Genomic DNA, 18,646 nt, shown 5'->3' on the forward strand with positions numbered 1-18,646 from the left:
TCTTGAAGTGATTTCTGAGCACAGAGCCAGGAGTAACTACTAAGGGCCAGGTTGTGGTCCCCAAACCAAACAAAACAAAACAAAAAAAGTTCAGGCCAATACATTCTATAAGAAATGCCTGGTTGTGGCTCGAGCAATAATACTGTGCTAGAGCAAGTGAGAAGGGCACTTGACTTGTATACAGCCAAGCCAATTCCACGTCCAATCCCCAGAATACTATACGAATTCTGCAGCACTGAAAAGAGTAATTTCTGAGTGCAAAGCCAGAAGTAACCCTTGAGAATTGCAGGGTCTGACCAAAAAAAAAAAAAAAAAGGAAAAACTATTGATTTACTAAATACCTTAACTCACTCACTATTAATGATAGAATATAAAGCAATAGAAAAACACTTAAGAGATACATATTCTCTCACATACTCATCTATAATTTCTAATATCCAGTGAAAATGAACAATTATTAAATTAAAAATACAGCAGTACTTCTGCCAATTTGCTCTAAACTATTTCAGGTACCAAATAGTTAAAAACAAAAAAAAATCTTGAATTGCTTAGTTGACATGAAATTTAAATAATGAAATAGAACAATTCTCGGGCACATCTTATTTCCAATTCTATTAATGATCTAAAATTATACTTAAAATGACTTTTTGAGGTATTATAAAGTAAATTTTAATGTTTCAGGAAGAGAACTACATATCTGAAGAGGCAGATAATTGCCACTGGATTTAGCAATATGACCTACAATAAAGAAATTTTTAATTAAAGTTCTCTTTTTATAATGCTAATCTTTCAGCCAAAAATTTCCCTGGGACATGTTATAATGAAGATAAAATGTACTAAGGTTTTAAATTAACCAGAGATCCGAAACAAGCTTAATATATATTTTAATACATGTTAACTGTAAATTTCATTGTGAAGTAAATTCTATTGTGGTATGTAGTTCTCATCATAGTCACCAATGTACCAAGTATAACTAAACTAACAGAAGTCAACAGTTAAAGTGTTTATATTCTAAATCTGTATTTTGATAGAAGTAAAAGACAACATAATTTTCTGAAGTAAATCAGGAGATAATCTGGGAATAGGTATCATACAATCATAATACCACCTCATCATTCATTCTGTCATAGATGGCTTCTTTCTCTAAGGGTTTAATTCATGTCATTTCCATATTATTAAAATACTGATATTGGTATTGTTTTTTCTTTTTTTATTGATTTTGGGTCTCACTGTGGTGCTACTCAGGGGTTATCTCCTGGCTCTGAGCTCAGAAATAACTCCTGGCAGTATTGGTTGGACCATATGGAGTGCCAGGGATCAAGCCTGGGTCAGTTATGTACAACACAAATGCCATACCACTGTACTATTGCTCCAGCCCCATGATGCTGGTGTTCTTATCATAATTTTATCATAATGCAAAATAAAAGAATACTCATTATATACTGGTTTCAGTTGTGCTAAATGAATTACCAGTGAATAAGATAAAAGTTCTCATCTTTTATAAGGTACAAGTTTAAGGAGCTACAAGATTAGATTTGGGTTGTTTTCTTTGGGGAAAAAGAACCATTTCTTGCATACCTATTTCTTGCATATAATTTCTTGCACAGGTGTATTCCTAGCTCTATGCTCAGGAATTACTCCTGGAAATCTCAGAGGATCAAAATGGGATGCTGGGGAGCAAACCCAGGCTGTCTATGTGCAAGACAAATGCTCTTACCGCTATACTGTCTTCTGGCCACCAGGATAGTTTTAATTAAAATGAAACCTTTCCAAACACTTTCAGACTAAACTACACTGGTTTTAACAAACAGAGCAGATCCTCAAAGAAAGTATTTTTGTTGTTCATTGTCTTGCTGTAACACCCAATAAAAAAGGAGAATTCTTAACAGCACTAGAAGAAAATTATTCGAGGATCTGGCTTGATATGCTTGCTTTCCTGGAAATCAGTTTACAAGAGGCTGTTATCAATGATATGAGGTTGTACAGTATTTACTAAGTTTACTGATGTTACTCTGCACATTTAAGACGGAATTTCTGTTTATTTCCTTAGCACTGTTCCATTTTGTACTGATATAATTCCTATAAAAATACCCCAAACTATGTAAAAAATATTTTTTGACAGAATAGGATTTTTAGTATGGATCATTAAACAGAGCTATATGCTCAGTGTGCATTTTAAGAACTATATCCCTATAAAATGTTTTTAAGAAATATATACCTATAAAATGTTTCTAATTAAGGTCCTTCTTTTGATTCTACCACACTCTAAATATAGTCTAATTAAAAGGAGAGCCAATAAACTTCAAATGTTATTATATATTTAGTTGTTAAGATACTGGACAAATAGATAAATAAAAATATGAAATCAAATCAAAGAATGACTAATGATTTTAACCAAATGGATAAAATATCAGAATGTGGTGGATTTAATTTAAATATTTAGAATCTCTGTATAGAAACATATTTTAGCAAATTTAGGAAACCATGTCATACAGTTATTATTTCCAGCCCGTGACCTTAAATAAATTCTCTTAACTAAGTTCCTCACTTATAATCATATGGCTTCACAATTTTTTGTTTGAAATATTTCTTTATTTAGAAGCTATTTCTCCTGGATGTCTTCCCAGAGAATGTAATTCTTTTTTTAACAATATTTTATTTAAACACCTTTATTACAAACATGATTGTGGTTGGATTTCAGTCATGTAAAGAACACCCCCCATCACCAGTGCAACATTCCCATCACCAATGTCCCAAATATCCCTCCCCATCCACCCCCGCCTGTACTCTAGGCAGGCTTTCTATTTCCCTCATATATTCTCTTTTTTAGGATAGTTCTCAATGTAGTTCTTTTTCTTACTAAACTCATCACTTTTTGTGACGAGCTTCATGTCGTGAGCTGGAACTTCCAGGCCTCCTCTCTTTTGTCTCTGAAAATGATTGCAAGAGTGTCTTCACAATTTTAACATAAATAAAACAAATCAACAAACTATAGCAAAACAAAGTTCCATATGAATGGAGAAAATGGAAAAGTATCAATTGTAAGCTGTAGGAATAGACACTTGAACTTGTGCAGTGAACATATGTAGTAAATATAGGTACATATTTGTAAGGCTTGACCTATACCTGAAATGTTGTAAACCAGATCTTAATACAAATTTAACAGAAACAAGTCACATGACATATTTAAGATGGCAACAAAAATAGCTTAATGTGGTTCCACTCAATAAATCAATCTTTACAAACCTGCCAAGTTCAAGACATGTATCAAAGGTAAAGTAAACAGGAACTTTCAGATATTTTTTAAACAAAAACTGGTAATACTTTTTTTTATCATTTGTAGAAACTTCTATAATACATCTTTGGCATCAAGAGGAGCTAGGTAAAGTTAGTTTCCAGCAGTCACACTGTCTTCAATCTGTTTTTCAAAGACGCCCAGCTGTCTTTGTCAAACATGAAAATCAATTTCTAGTCTACATCATTGGATTTCAAGTTGATATAGCAATTAAGAAAATATAAGACAGTAATGTTGCTTGCATTATTTCAAACGTTGCTTCATCTTTAAACAATTGCTGTCTGTTTTTGTAAATGGCAAGTTATGAGTTTATCCACCTGTATTATATTAATTTAGCCTACCATATAAAGTAGAAATTATTTCCATGTTAGAGATGAAAAATAAGTTCAATAGAAAATGGTATATTAGGTTTAAAGAAACTGACTAAAATAATATCATGTAAACTTATTTTGTTCTCATCCTTTTGTTTTTCCATCTGGTCAAGATAAGAATACCAGGGGCCGGGAAGGTGGCGCTAGAGGTAAGGTGTCTGCCTTGCAAGAGCTAGCGTAGGACGGACCACGGTTCGATCCCCCGGTATCCCATATGGTCCCCCAAGCCAGGGGCGATTTCTGAGCGCATAGCCAGGAGTAACCCCTGAGCGTCAAACGGGTGTGGCCCAAAAAAAAAAAGATAAGAATACCTAATAAATTTAAATACTAGATGCTATTTAACTGTATGTAATACTTCCAAAACTTCCATAACATTTACAATTCCAGCCTTTGTTTGCATCCTTCAAATGTTTCTAATAACCTGTAGTCTTTTTCAATCTGCTTTTTAAAACATTTTTATATCTTTTCCCCATATACAAATGAAGCTCCATGAAAATAGACAGACTTTACATCTCATTCACTGCAAGACTTCTGGCAACTAAGCATGTACAGCCTGTGTGCAATAAAGTCTGAGTAAATGAATAACAGCTATGCTTTGAATTTTATTGCATCATTCTCCAAAATCCGATTCTTAAAAAAACAATATTATTTACCGGAAACTGAAATATTCTAAAGTACTTCAGGTAATGTTAGAAGGAAAGCCAGATGGGAGCTTAGTTTCCTTCCATATGCTCCATGATCCAGATTAAAACACAAAGATCTGGGACAATAGCAATAGTACAAAAGATAGCCTTGCATGCAGCCAGCCCAGGTCATTCCTGGTACCTCTATTGTTCTCTAAACCTGTCAGCAGTGATCTCTGAGCACAAAACAAACAAACAAAACCCATGAAGGGGAAGAGTATCTGCTCAAAATTATGTGATTACCTGTATTATTTCTAAATAGCCCTCTAATTTTAATCTTCTGCATAGACATCTCCACTCACTTCAGCACTAAAATCAAAGCTAACTATTGTTTCTAGGTCACTTGTTCAGGCATATCAGAAGCCTGAAGGCTTTGAAAAAGTAGTTTAATGGCCCTGTTCAATCTAAGAAATGCTTCACACTGGTAGGCTTTTGTGCCCTATTTGTGGATTCTTCCATATAAGCTGCAGTAGGTCTAAGGGACAAGTTAGGCAAGGAGGTACTGATGGCAGAGCCTGTGAATGATCTGTTCTTCTACCACTGCCTCCTGACAAACACTGAACTGTAAAAACCATTTAGATGCATGTTCTTCCTACTTGGAAAAAGAGCAGCGCTGCATTCCATGTACCTGGTTTCAGAACTCGTTTTCTAATGAAAAAGGATGGAAATACATGTCATTTACCATAGAATCTTCTTCCAAGAGTTTCTACAGGGGAGGCAACAGTTTGTAACAGAGATTTGGACCTCAAAGTTTATTTTAAAATAGGATTGAAGGGGCCAGAGAGATAACACAGAGTGCGGGGCTCTTGCTTTCTTTTTTGTTTGTTTATTTTTTTTGTTTTGTTTTGTTTTGTTTTGTTTTTGGGCCACACCCGGCAGTGCTCAGGGGTTACTCCTGGCTGTCTGCTCAGAAATAGCTCCTGGCAGGCACGGGGGACCATATGGGACACCGAGATTCGAACCAACCACCTTTGGTCCTAGATTGGCTGCTTGCAAGGCAAACACCGCTGTGCTATCTCTCCGGGCCCGGGGCTCTTGCTTTCAAGCAGGCGGGCTGGTTTTGATCCCTGGCTTCCTCTATGGTCCCCTGAGCATTGCCAGTAATAACCCTTGAACACTGCCAGGTATGGCCCCAAAACAAAAACAAAAATAGGTTTATAACTCAAATAACTCAGACCTTATCTTCCAATATAAGAAAATATGACAATGTAACAGTGCCCTAAGATAAGAATACAAATTCATGTTGAACTTATAATGCACTTAAATTTGTAATCATAATGTAGGTGATTCATGGTGGCTTTCCCACCTCAAGATCAAGAAAAATCTATGCTAGAATTTGGGTTAATTTCCACAAAATGACCCCACATCCTGACAAACTAACATTTTCAACAAGGGAAAAAGGATAGCATCCAGATGAATTAAGGAAAAGAGGTTCTTGACTGCCTAGGGAGATGGCTCAATATATTGGGGCTCATTAGTTATTTTCATCAGTCCTGGCTTCAAGCTCCACAACCACAAAGTGCTCTAAACACCACCAGTTGTGGTCACCAAGCAAAACAGAGAAATAAAACAAATTATTAAAAAATAAAAACAAATAGAACCCACAATTACCACTCCTGAAGTTATGTTTCCCAGTGTGTTTATTTCCAAACGTAAAAGTAGCCTCCTCCATCCCCTGTTATTCCTCCTTTCTTCTTAAAATTTTTTAAGTTTTTTACTTTTTTTATAATTTATATATATGTATATTAATTTCATTTGTTTGAGTTCTGCTTGGTACAAAATTCTAGAAGAAAAAGTCTTGCTTGAAATAAATGCTCAGGTCAAAACCAGGACACAGAGACTGTATAGCCTGTCATTCTTACCTCCACATGCACCAGCAATATAATATGGTAATGTTCCCTTTTACATAGGCATACTAAAAAGTGGGATATATTATGTGTGGGGAGCCTAGCTGATGAAACCTGGGACATAGGACACCTCAGTAATTCCTAATCTGGTCACCCACGTGACCAAAAGGCCCATGCCTTGAGAACAAAGGAAATAGACAAAAATAAAGTAATTCAGAGCAGCCCAATATATCCAGCCAGAAAGAAAAATATAGAGTTTGCCTTTGTGTTAGCAAACATTATTAAGAACTTTGTTTGAATCTTATGCCTTTTAGTAAAACGTGCTCAGGTCTACCTCTGCCCCTCCCTACTACCTGCCCCAATTTATGCTAATAAATGCTTGTAACTGTGATTGGTGTAAAATTTGTAACACCCCTGACGTGTTTCAGCCCTTAAAAGCTGATCCCCCAACAATAAACTTCCCTTTTTGAACAGCATGTGTTGTCTTGAAGGCTTCTTTTACTAATCTCTCTAGTTCTTCTTTACAGGTCGGTTCTGCTCGAGTGAACCCACTAATAACTAGCAACTTTCATTTCCACACCCCCGCGGGTCGGGGGACTTCCACGAAAGTTGCAATTATGTATAGAAACAAGCTCTTATCTACTAGGGATAAGAACTCAAATTTTATAATACAAGGGTGCCTCCCACCTTGAACATTTGTCATGGGGACTCGACTTAGGCTCCATGTGATTAGACAGTGACCCTCCAACCTCAAACTCCAGAGCCCAACCATAGAGCTAACACAGTTACCTGCAATAGCATCAGGAACCAAATACCCGCTGGGGTGTGCCTAATACCATGCTGGCACCAACTTGCCCCAGGTTGATACAACATCCTGAAACAACAACAAGTAGATCTAAGAGCAGGTTGCCCTACCTCACCACCTAATGGTAAGATGAAATCAGAAGACACTAAATCCTTGATATGCGCAAAAATCAAGATTACTAATTATAGTATACTATATATACTAATTATAGTTGGCAACCACAACTGGGCAGATTCATTCCTGGGTTAAATAAAAAAGACCTGAGCCTAGACTTCAGCCTAGAATTTGAACAAAAATTAAGATATCTAATGCCAGAGGTCAGACACTGACAACTATGACAGAGCAGAACTTCTGGAACTATAAGAAAAGGTTATATGCTAGGCTTCATTCTAAAATCTGTGCAAAAACCAAGATCACTAATTATAGAAAACTGACTACAACAGGGGTGGGGAACAAGTTTGACACAAAGAGCCAAAATTTTAAACTGTGTGAGTCAGAGAGCCACACCACGCAGTGACCTGCCAAAACAGACAAACACTCACACAAAAGCATATTATTTTAACAATAATTTCATTTTGCCATTTTGAGTGAGGGTAAAAATCCTGTTCACCACTCCTGGACTACAACTGTGATAGAGCTAGAACCATAAAGACTCTATCATAGATTTTTGTCCTATGACATGTGCAAATACCAACATCTCGAAAGAAAACTGATTTGGTCAGCCACATCTGAGCCAAACATTTACTGGCAACATAAAAAGACTTTTGGGTTGGGGTTTGATTATGAGCATATCTGGAGACTGTAGTCATTCCCATTATAGTATGTGTCAAGGGTGGAGAAACCCTGTATCTCTTCAGGCCAAGAGATTTCCCTTTAAAATTTCCCCAATACTTACTGTGCCTATGCAAACACATACACACACAAAACATACACACAAACCCATACACACAAAGCCTCTCGACACCAGCCCTCCATTTTTTCTTTTTTTGTGTGTGTGTCATTGGTTAGTAGTTGTTTATTGTGGCTTTTGTGTATTAAGTTGTTTTCTTCTTCTTCTTCTTCTTCTTCTTCTTCTTCTTCTTCTTCTTCTTCTTCTTCTTCTTCTTCTTCTTCTTCTTCTTCTTCTTCTTCTTCTTCATTTTTTTTCTCTTTTCCCATTTTTCTTCTTTTAAATTGCTATTGATAGCTCCTAGATGGATTCTTGCCAGCTTTTTTTTCTACTTTTTTCCAATAGAACCACAGAACTTGAATCATTTTGTTCTGCCTCATAAATTAAGGGGTGGGGGAGAAAGTGTATGGTACCAGGAGCAAACAGTCACATGAACATTGAGTGGAAATAAATAATGATCAGGTTTAAATACCAAACCCAAAGTCAAGGACAACTGAATCAAGATTTACAACAAGTTAAATACAAAGGGGACCAGTTACACAAGCAGTCCAGGGAGTAAAGGGGGATATGAGATGCATGTTGGGAACAGGGGCGAAGGGAGGTCAGCACTTGTGGTGGGGTATTGCCCTAATCCACTGTCACTATGTACCATAATGTAACTATGAAAGACTTGTAAGTCACATGGGTCTCAATAAAAATTATTAAAAATTAAAATATAAAAAGGAAGAGAAGAAAGAAAGTTAAAAAGAAAGACTAAAGAAAACACACAGTAAAAAAACAAATAAAATAAAATATAATAATATCAAACAATGTACATTGATAGTTCCGGCACTTTGAAAGAAACAAAGTGGGGCATTCCTTTCATGATATGACTCTCTTTACCCTTTATATACTTCCTTGCCTAAAGATTAAATTTGATGCACTCCTGCCATAAGTATGTTGACCCCTCCAAAATAATAAAAACAAATAAAACAAAATAAATCATGAAAAAGTAATAAAATTTTAAACTTCAAATATTGTGTACTTCAGATGTAAAGCTTCTATTTGGATCTTTAAAATATAAATTATTTTCTGTTGAAATTTTTATAAATTGATTGAGCACTTTTGTATTTTCTACTCCATCATCAAATGTCATTATAACAGATATTTGTTATTATATTTCTCAATTCAACATTTAGCTCCAATTAGCAGTGAGCTATAATGAATTTCTTTTATGGGGATCAAAATGATTTTCATTGTGTAAAATAGCAGCTACCTTACTTGTGGCCTTATGTGGATTTGTTCCTCATTAACCTATATGGTATAGCAAACCCATTAGGAGTCATCCTTAAATTCAGAATCACTAGTAAGCCTTGAGCACTGCTGTCAGTGCTGTCATTCCTTTATGAATGAATCTTTAGCCTGTTGCTTCTTTATTTTCCTATTTGTACATGGTTAGGATTCAAAAGACAAAGTTTCCTTTTAGAAAACAGCTTAAATTTCTGCTGAGCCCTTCCTACTGTCATTGAGTTCCTTGACCTTCTCTTATGCTGGTATACCTTCAGGGATAAGATACTTCGTTTTGGCTTATACAGAAAATGTGATATCGTCTCCCCACCACCCTTGTTTCCAGCTCACTGATTAGTGGGTTATTTACCTTACATTTCAGTTGCTCTTTTTGTCTAAAATGATCTTTTGAGTTTCAAATGCCAAGAAAATGTCAATTTTGCCAACTGCACTTGAAACCATTGGCAATGCAAAATGTGTCCTATCCTAGAGCTAGAAACTATCAAACGGAAAGCGAAGCCTCCCCCGGACCACTCTCTTCTCTAAGTAATGGCACGGGGCCCAAACATGCCAGCATTTCTATAGACTCTAATGACTTCAGATAGTTTGGAGTTTAGGGTTTATATTTTATACAGTTTAGAGCTGTTCTGCAAGAACATGAACAGTTACAATACAAATCTCTTAAATTATGTATTAGAATTATCAGTTTGACTCTCTTCCATTTCACATAACCCATCTTAATTCTGTCTTCCTTTTCCTCATAATTTCTCAACCACATTAGAGTGTTCCACACACTATTCAAATGAACCTGCCTTTCAGCTATCTCAGGTTACTTTTTATGATATTTCTGAACTGAAAATCTTCATTTACTTGATGGCTGTTGATTCTTAGTATATCATGGTTTACTTGTCAAAAATGCTTCCTTGATAAAATCTATGACAGCAATTGTGCTATTCGTCTTACTATTTTGAATCTAAGATCTGCCTAGTAACATAAGATTATTTATATTATTCACTTCACTTAGCCTTCCTTGTAGCTCCATGGTTTTTACATTATCATAATGCACATGAGGAGCCTGAAGCCCAGACAGGGGGATCTTTTTTATGGCTATGCAGCAAGAAAGAAAGAGAGCTGGTATGTGAAACCAAGAGTTTCTGAAGGCAGACTGCAAGTCCTCCTCTCCTCTCTCAACTACCATTTTTGTCCCAAGAAATAATGCTTCTATTGGGGTCAGGGAAATAGCTAAAATGGCTGGTGTTCATATCTTGTATATGGTACTGTTCTGATGCTCCTGTCTCACCAAGAGCAAACTTTAAGCCTTGCTGATCGTGGCCCCAAACCAAAAGTAAAAAGAAAAAATTATGTCTTTCTAGGTAAAAGTATAGTTTTACTTGAGGTTTTCATAAATATATTTCTGCTTTTTGTTGTTCTGAGGGCACATTTTAATTTCCACTACCTCTAAATACTAATAAAACATCTGGTTTCCCCAAGGTTTTGAGAGTTGAACATAAACAACTGGCTTGCCTGTCACATCGAGTAGTTTCTCCTAGTACCTATAAAAATCTGATTTGATTCAGGAATCCCCTAGTTCCATATTAAAGAAGAGATTCAAGGCCTATTGACATTTGACTGGCTTATGCCAGGCCTGGTTGCATGCTCTACTTCACCTAAATGGTTGTTATATAAATGTGATCATCATTTTTCTTTTCTTTTTTTTTTTTTTTTTTTTTTTTGTTTTTTGGGCCACACCCGTTTGACGCTCAGGGGTTACTCCTGGCTATGCGCTCAGAAATCGCTCCTGGCTTGGGGGGGACCATATGGGACACCGGGGGATCGAACCGCGGTCCGTCCTACGCTAGCACTTGCAAGGCAGACACCTTAACTCTAGCGCCACCTTCCCGGCCCCTCTTTTTTTTTTTTTTTTTTTTTTTTTACGATCATCATTTTTCAATAAAACCTAAGAAAAAATCCAAGGGAGAAATCTAAGTATCTTTCCTCATTGTTAAAAATGAACATATATTTAGATTATGAAAAACACGTGCTAATAGATGATTTTAATGACTGAATAACCTCTGGAGTACTTTAATAAGATTAAGACTGTTAAAACAGGGCCCGGAGAGATAGCACAGCAGCGTTTGCCTTGCAAGCAGTCGATCCAGGACCAAAGGTGGTTGGTTCGAATCCCGGTGTCCCATATGGTCCCCCGTGCCTGCCAGGAGCTATTTCTGATCAGACAGCCAGTAGTAACCCCTGAGCACCGCTGGGTGTGGCCCAAAAAACCAAAAAAAAAAACCAAAAACAAAAAAAAACATAAAAACTGTTAAAACAAGATTAAAACTTGACTTGGCAAGTGTAAAAGTTTTAGTGGGATCAAATGCTGCAAAAGAGATAGGAGAAACTATGTGAGACTATTTTCAAGGACTTCTCTTGATATATATATCAAACATACCATATAAGTTTATATTATGAGAAATGTTTGTAAGTGTGAGAAAGTTAGAAAAAAGGTGAAGTACAAGCTATAGTTTTTTACATTTCATATCAAATAATGGCTATGTAGATATAAGCTATTCATTAAAAGTGATAAAAAATAATACTGCTGGGGGCTGGAGCAGTGGCACAAGCGGTAGGGTGTTTGCCTGCACGTGCTAACCGAGGAAGGACTGTGGTTTGATTCCAGGCATTCCATATGGTCCCCCAAGCCAGTAAAGATTTATGAGCACAGAGCCAGGAGTAACCCCTGAGCATCACTGGGTGTGGCCCAAGAAAACAAACAAAAAAAGATAACACTGCAATGCCAGAATCTATACATACATACAGATAGTTTGATGGTGGCAATGTAGAAAACATAAATATTAAATTTTAAATAATCTATGTCCTTTTTGATTCTTGTCACATTCATACATAGCCTCCCAAAATAAGTTAAATAAAAATGTACTTATAGATTTTAGTGAGATTTCTGCCTTTGATTAATCCGTCATTCAACTCCTGAAATGTTCCTTTTAGTGAATAGCCCATCACTATTATATGAAGGCTCCCTGGGTAAATATGAAAGTATGTGCAAGTTGGCATGTAGTTGTGAAAGAGAGAAAGAGCGAGAAGAGTGAGAAAGAAGCAAATTGAGTGAGCAACATACTTTGAAAAGGGAACATCATAAAGTAGAAACGTCACAAGGGAGGAAAGTCACAGGTATGACTGACAAGGTCTGCCAAATCAGAATAATGTTAAAAGGCTAACAGAAAGGGAAAAAAACAGTGCCCTGAATAATCCACAAAGGCAATAGGTAGGAATCAAGAAGGAATTAGGCAGGAGGGAGTTCAGGGAGGAGTCAGATATATGGGTTTCAAAATGAAATGAGAAAAAGTGTCAGAAGAGACCCACTGGGAGCAAAGATGAGGTCAGCTTCTACATGGCTGTAGGAGCTTCACAAGGAAATTTCATTTACATGAAATTGTGGCACAGGATCATGGGTGGGAGGGAGAGAGAGAGAGAGAGAGAGAGAGAGAGAGAGAGAGAGAGAGAGAGAGAGAGAGAGAGAGAGAGAGAGAGAGAGAGAGAGAGAGAGAGAGAGAGAGAAAGTATAGAGCAGTGGAAACCCTTAGAAACAGGAGCTGTGTCTTCATGGAGAATGTGAGCACATTGTGCATGCAGGGACACCTTGTCAATTCTTATGGCTGGGAAATATCAAAAACGCCATTTTCAGCTAACCTAGCACTAACCCACTCTATCTTTAACTAACTGGGCACTTTGCAAAGGTTTCCCATCTAATATAAAGATAAGGTATCTTTGGATTTCCACTTTAACTAGTGTGAAGAGCCCTCCTCTGGTATGTTTTTGCCTCATTGTTAGGATGAGAATTGATTTATGTTTGTTTCTGTTTGGGGGCCCTACCCAACCTTACTCATGGCTTATCCCTGGTATTGCACAGAGACTACATGTAGCACTGAGGATCAAAACTAAGTCGGCTGCATGCAAATCAAAGGACCTTAACTTGTCTTCTCTTTGTAGTCCATCAAGAACCAAGTTTTCTGCCTGATACAGATGATTTATTTTCCTTATATTAAATAGATTCTTAGAATATTGGGGATGCCTCCCATTTATTGTTTATTTATAAAAAACTTATTTATTGTGTATTTATTATATAAATATAATTTATAAATTATATTTACTATTTATTACAGACATTTATTGTATGGAATTTCTTGTTGGTTTCCACTTGGAATGCTGAAGTGATTCATAATTCACAAATATATTGAGAATTCTGCTTGACTTCAACTGTCCAGTCTATGTACTCATAGGCTGATAACTACTGTTTGTCAAAAGGGGAAAGAGATAACCCTTTATCTTTCTAAAAGGCTTGTAGTATTTATACATATAAAAAGTTTTTTTTAAATCGCCTATGAAAATGGAACAGAACCTCTGCTTGATCAGGTTGGTTGTATTCAAGAGTGAAATATCAAAAGTGCCTGTCTCAAATATAGGCAAGGGTTGGGAAGGAGGGGGGGTGCATTGGTGGTGGAAATGTAGCACTGGTGAAGAGAGGTGTTCTGTTTATGACTGAAACCCAACTACGATCATGCTTGTAATCATGGTGCTTAAATAAAAATTATATATATAAAAAGTGGACAAAAGTCATGATGCATCTTTTGAGTCCCAGTCCTGTAACTTAACTCCTCTCTACTTAAAAGAAATTAAGTATCTGTATACACTTTCCTACTTTTATTTATTTATTTATTTTATTTATTTATTTATTATCCATTTTTGGTTTGGGGGCCACTCCCCGTGATGCTCAGGAGTTACTCCTGGCTAAGTGCTCAGAAATCACTCCTGGTTTGGGGCACCACATGGGACACAGGGAACACTTTCCTACTTTTAATAACTATTATAGTAGTTTATCACACTTTCAGAATAAGATATGTATCCAAAAGCCATTTTTTCAATCCAAATATTAAAGAAGAGCAGTCCTCTTCTTTCATCCCAGCAAGATTTCTTTTTCCTTTTTTATTGTTTTTTTTTGGGGGGGGGAATTCAAACCCAGCAACATTCAGGGATTACTCCTGGCTCTGTGCTCAGAAATTGCTCATGACAGTCTCAGGGGACCATATGGAATGCTGGGGGTCGAACCCAGGTCCTTCTGGGTCTGCGGTGTGCAAGCCAAATGCTCTACCACTGTCCTATCCAGCAAGATTTCTAAAAGAATCACTGTCTGTCCGCCTTATAGAATTATGAGGGCACAACTGAAGTCTGAATAACATTCCAAAGTCCCAAATAACATTCCAAAGTCCCAAAGTTCACTTTGTGAGTGTCTAAAGAGGAGAGTACATTATTTAGAGCACATTTTTTTTATTAAATGAACGTGAGAATGTCTGTGCTCCAGCTTGTGCAAGAAATACACATACAATGGCATTATTGAGCCAGAGATAAATGTGCCTTGCATATGGCTGGCCCTAGTTTGATCCCTGACATAGCATACAGTTCAGTAATCAAAGAGCCAGGAGGAGTTATGAGCACATGTGGGTGCAGTTCAAAACCAAAAATGAGAAGTGTACTGGCAGAAATATAATTCTATTTGTCAGCGAAGGAGGAAAGTAGCAGAACAAAGGGTGCTTCTAGAAGGGCTAATAGATGCTCCCCTTAGAGCGTGCAGAGGGGAAGGCTATCCTACTAATACCATGATTTACCTCTGTGTGACCTATATCATATTTCTGACTGCAAAACAACATAATAAATTTGTGTTGCTTTAAGCCACTGACTTTGTAATTATTTGTTATAGCAGCGAGATGAAAATAATATACAAACTTGTTATCAGAAGAATAGGTTTTTCTATGAGAAATGTGTTTTTGTTCACACAAAATTATGCACACATAAAATATTCATGTATGTCTTTTTTGAATATTACATTGCAGGTAGCTTCTTATTTTTACTCTTCATGAGCCACTCCCAACTCAGCTAAACACACACTTGCCTAAAATTTTTTCTTATCAAAGTGAATAATAGAGCAAGTGTATAAGTTATTGCCCAATATGAGAGAGTGAACATGGTTGTTATAAGCAATCCCACTGTGATAACTGCTACATGTGAATATTTTTCAGGGGCCAAGTCCCACTGACATTTTACTGGTTAATTTAGAAATCCAACATCACTAAACCTAATATGAGACACTTCAGTTAAGCACTCTCCTGTTTGTCCTGTCATTTTTCCTTCTGGCTTCCAGAATACAACATCTTCCTTCTTGTCACCCTTGTCTTTCTGCACATGCTTTTTCACTCCCTTTGTTGACCTTCTATCACTATTTCTTGGGCTCTCTAATGTGTCTATTTGTTTTGTAATGTGTCAATTTGTCTATGTTGCCAATGACTTTCAAATAATTTATCTTCAATTCCATTTGCTAGCATCTCACAATAATATGTTCCAAAATGTGTTCTGAAACTTCCAAATCTGTTATTCCCATAGTCTATCCTTATTTGTAAATTACATTGTTTCAACTGTCTAAATAAAAATCCCTACAATAGTCCTTTGGTTTCCCTCATTGTCATACTACACATTTGCTAAATCACTGTAAGCATGTAACAAGAAGCATAGTGAACAATCTTGGGATGGTGCAGAGATAGTAATGCAAATCAAATTAAGTCAAACAGGAAACCAGAGCAAATCTTATGGTGTTCAATAATCATACATATCGTTCTATAATCCTCCCCCACAGGTGGTAGAATAGAGAGCATTAAAATAGAAACTAAAGTCAGTGTTAAATAGAAAAAGGCCTCTGTTATATCAAGCTGAACCTTAACGGTTTCCACGTATTGGTTATGCCTTAAGATTTGGGGCCCGGAGAGATAGCACAGTGGCGTTTGCCTTGCAAGCAACCGATCCAGGACCTAAGGTGGTTGGTTCGAATCCCGGTGTCCCATATGGTCCCCTGTGTCTGCCAGCAGCTATTTCTGAGCAGACAGCCAGGAGTAACCCCTGAGCAACGCCGGGTGTGGCCCCAAAACCAAAAGAAAAAAAAAAGATTTGGATTAATCTATCAGTTGGAAGAGAGACAAAAAATCACTCTCACTTAAGGAATAAAAAAGTTTAGATGGGGATTTTCTAACATGGAACAGAATAATGAATTGAATTTGGCTCAAATATGAAATAGACTACTATGAAATAATAATAATAAATATTGATAGAAGATAAGGAGGCTTCTTGATAAAATATAGGAGAGGACATTTTAATATAGTAAAAATAGCATGAAGAAAGCACGTGTTCCAAATAGCCCCATTGAGCTGTTGCCCTAGCATTAATAGACTTTTTGAGGATGAATGAATGAATGGATGTTCTACCTGGGGGTGAGTTAGTTCTCAACACAGCTGTCTCCCTTTTTATTGAAAGCATTATCCTTTTTATAATAGATATACTTAAATGGATATAGCCATACACCTTATTTGGATATCCCTCCTTATATGGAAACACTTAACTGAAACCCTCCAAGGAATCAGATCGGGCCTGATTTAAGTTTGTGTTAAGAGGGTCACAGGTAACCTGTAAGAAGCAGTGTAAACACTGAGAAATTCTTCAGAAACCATTTTACAAAGTAGCGACTAATTCAATCAAACCTAACTATGTACAACATCATTTTCTCATGTGCTTCCTTAGAAAACAGGCAGAAAATAGCATGCCCTGCAAATCATAACTCACGAGTCCACTTGTCTACAACACATTAGGGTCATATAAAAGCAGTTAAATATATTTCAATAGTCCATAGTCTATTATAAAATTTTGTAATATTTAGACAAAGTGAGAGTGAACAAAGGGAGCCTAGTAAAATGAAGTCCATCTATAAAGGCTTTGTTAAGGAGTCATACCTGAGCAATGCCATTATGAATTGTCAATGAGGTAAGAATGTGCAGCCAGAAGAGGCATTAGAAGTACTCCTCTAGAAAAGGAAGCTCAATAACATGGCAATAAGGAAGAAATACTCTTATCCCCTTGTCTTGCTATATTCCTTCATTTGGGAATGATGAATTAAATAACAATCATATTATATAAGCCTCAGAGGCTTCAAAACATGATGATAAAAAGAGTCTAGAGTCTGGAGAGTGAAAGCAAGGGGGCATGGGAGTGAGAAAAGAGGAGAAATACTTTAAATGGGAGTCTACATAACATATGTCACCCTAAAGAGGCCATACAAGGGCCTTAGTTCAAATAATGTGTACAAGTAGCTTGTAGTATACAATCAGAAATGTGTGTCAGAATCATTATTATTTACTGATAATGAGGAAACTGATTAAGTTGCTTATTCAAGATTATACTTGTTTATTCAAGATTATACAACTAACCTTTGTGAAAATGTAGATGGAGATTTATTTGAAGGCTGAATCACACAAACTTTTTCACCCTTGTCTCCTTTGTTCCACTTTACAAAAAAAATTAGTCAAGGATGGAAAACATAGCCATGCCCTGAGACTTCTTCCCCTAGGGGAATCTCTAACTGTTTAGAATTTTCGATCTCATGCATGAATTCAACTGCACCAAATAAATCACTAATTAAATATAACCACTATCTTAAAAAAGAATCAAAGACAACCAAACCCAGTTGGATCCTTGGCACCACATGGTCCTGTTAACACAGCAGGGAACAATCCCCAAGCACAGAGCACTGGCAGATGTGGTAGAACCCACCCACCCCTTTACCCACCCAAAAAACAACAATGAGGCACTTAAATGTGAAATTTTCTACCAACAGAATCAGATTTATAATTTTTAAATTATTTTCATTTCAAGATTTTCGAAAATTCTTTTAAATCCCTTCATAGACACATATTTATAATTTTAGCTCCTTTTCATATTATGGGTTGGATAAAAGTCACCTCCTCCATGACTTTCCAATGTGCTTTACTAGAGTCCAAAATGAAAGAACTGAGAGTGGGCATGTTCCTTAATATATGTCCACTTAAGTTCAATCCTCAACTCTCCATATGGTTGTGTTATCCATAAAAATCCCTGAATAGTACCAGAATATTCTGAAAGCAGAGCTAAGAGTAAGGACTGAGTTCAGATGGAGTGCCCCCCCTCAAAAAAAGCTGAAGAAAACAAAATGTTTCACTAAGTAAAACGGAACTCTTAAAAAATTTCTAGTAAAACTAGCAATTTCATCACATATTATTTCCAAGCTTTCATTTTTAAAGCTAAAATATTTTGTATTATTTTTGTTTCCTATGATGGCGAACTCCACTAAGATATCTGATGTAGAAATCATTAAAAGGTACCTAGAATCTGACCTGGCTTAGGTGAGGAACATTTTGTGCAGTGAAATGCTCTACCACTGAGCTATGCCCCTAGGTGAGGAACATTTTGTATAAATACTACAAGACTGTTCTCTATTTACTTATATTACTCAACTTAAAAGACATATTATGTAAAATATTATGATTCTATTTCCCTAAAAGATATAAAGATAACTTTATATAAATCATAATAATCATCTACCTGCTCACTCTTTTCAAAGGAA

The 18,646-nt window shown here is 36.4% G+C and overlaps 1 protein-coding gene across 1 annotated transcript in view; it reads right to left on the reverse strand.

Annotated features, from left to right (window-relative positions):
- DMD (dystrophin) overlaps positions 1 to 18,646 on the reverse strand; it is a 2,686,579-nt gene that overhangs the window by 1,937,214 nt on the left and 730,719 nt on the right. The window lies entirely within an intron of this gene.

This window comes from Suncus etruscus, chromosome X (genome assembly GCF_024139225.1).
Source record: "Suncus etruscus isolate mSunEtr1 chromosome X, mSunEtr1.pri.cur, whole genome shotgun sequence".
Classification (NCBI taxonomy): Eukaryota; Metazoa; Chordata; class Mammalia; order Eulipotyphla; family Soricidae; genus Suncus; species Suncus etruscus.